We start from the raw sequence: 1,749 nt of genomic DNA, 5'->3' as shown, positions 1-1,749 counted from the left end.
GTTTTTGAAATAATTCCTGTCTTTAGCTAGTTCCTTAGGTGCTTGGCTTTGCCCTATAAGTAGATCTTCACTTAGCTCTTGGAACATTTAGTATAAATGTTATAGTATATATATTTTATTATCTATCATCTTTTATTTTTTTTATTTTTTATTTTTTTTACAAATAGTTTATTGTCAAATTAGTTTCCACATAACACTCAGTGCTCATCCCCAGAAGTGTCCTAAAAAATATGGAACGCTTCACGAATTTGCGTGTCATCCTTGCGCAGGGGCCATGCTAATCTTCTCTGTATCGTTCCAATTTTAGTATATGTGCTGCTGAAGCGAGCACACGACAGTATATTTTATACTACAGCTAGTTCTTGCTCCTGGTCCTGGCGCTTTAAGCATAAATCGACAATATTTTCCTGCTGATTGTAGCTGGATGGTTCTATAAAGAGGTCATCGGGCTTGTCTTTTGCTTGTAAGTCATGTGAGGTGCCAAACTTTCATTAAAGCCTGCTTCTCTCCTCTTTGCATAATGTGTTATGATTGTGAAGTACTCATCTAAAAGCAAAGGTTATGTGTGGAAAGTCTTCCTACGGACTGTGGAAGCAAAACTAAGAATGGGTAAGAGTTCGTGGTTTTATCCCACTTTTTCTAGTGATCATCTGTGGACTAGCTGGGTGACACCGGAGAGATCAACATGAGAGAAGTTTCCCTAATAAAAGAAGAGAGTGAAATTAGTATCATTTCGATTGTCTTCTTTTAATTTAGTCTCCAGATGATAAGTCCTTCCTCCTGTATCTCCATCGTTTCCACCGAAGAGCTTGAAAGGGGTGAAACTAGATCAGAAAATGTAGGCTTTGATATGCTTCTTTTATTAGTGAAGAATGACAGCCTTACAGTTGAATGTTTTGATGAAACTTTCAGGAAGGAGTTTCACATGTGCAAATTTACATTTTGGATCTTGGATTTCTGTTTGTAGCTGACCTAAGAATCAGAAGTTATTAGAAGGTTCCTTCCTCCACAGGTGACTTTTTTTTTTAAGTTTATTTATGTATTTTTGAGAGAGCAAGAGCAGCCAAGGGGCTGAGAAAGAGGGGGACAGAATCCCAAGCAGGCTCTTTGCTGTCAGCACAGAGCCCAATGTAGGGCTTGATCTCATGGAACTGCAAAATCATGACCTAAGCTGAAATCAAGAGTCAAACTCTTAACCAACTGGGCCACCCAGGCACCGCCACTGGTGGGCTTTTAAATGATATCAGGAATCCATGATCATAGTCACTGGGGATCCTTCTGTTTGTTTGAAGCTGTGTTAATACCAGTCTTACTCCATCTGCTGACTGACACTATCTTCACATGTTGTTCTTGCTATGAAAAGTGTGACTGTCCCATCAGCATCATTGCAGAGCATGTTAGAAAGTCAGATCTACCAAATCAGGAGCTGAAGTTTAACAAGATGCCCAGATGACTTGGGTGCATATTCATGTTTGAGATGTACAGCTCGAAATTGAGATTGTGTAGCTCGAATTGAGATTGTTGTAAGTTCCTTTCAAAGTCTGTGTTCTGTTTGATGTGGTGCTACCTGAATCAAGATTTATTAGTATGACCACCCCCCACACAGTCAAAAGTCTGTATGTAACTTTTGAGACCTCCAAGTGACTGACAACCTATTTTGACCAGAAGCTGTAGAATACCAGGAACAGTCGATTCATACATTTTTTGCTTATTCTTTGTATTATATACTATATCCTTACAATAAAGCAA

The 1,749-nt window shown here is 38.8% G+C and overlaps 1 non-coding gene across 1 annotated transcript; it reads right to left on the bottom strand.

Annotated features, from left to right (window-relative positions):
- Positions 1–224: 224 nt before the first annotated feature.
- On the bottom strand, positions 225–331 carry LOC120242690. Its single transcript, XR_005531138.1, has one exon. It is a non-coding gene; the product is annotated as a U6 spliceosomal RNA (small nuclear RNA).
- Between the last annotated feature and the right edge of the window lie 1,418 nt (positions 332–1,749).

This window comes from Hyaena hyaena, unplaced genomic scaffold (genome assembly GCF_003009895.1).
Source record: "Hyaena hyaena isolate Hyena2069 unplaced genomic scaffold, ASM300989v1 scaffold_313, whole genome shotgun sequence".
Lineage (NCBI taxonomy): Eukaryota > Metazoa > Chordata > Mammalia > Carnivora > Hyaenidae > Hyaena > Hyaena hyaena.
This window is presented reverse-complemented; position numbering and strand designations above follow the sequence as displayed.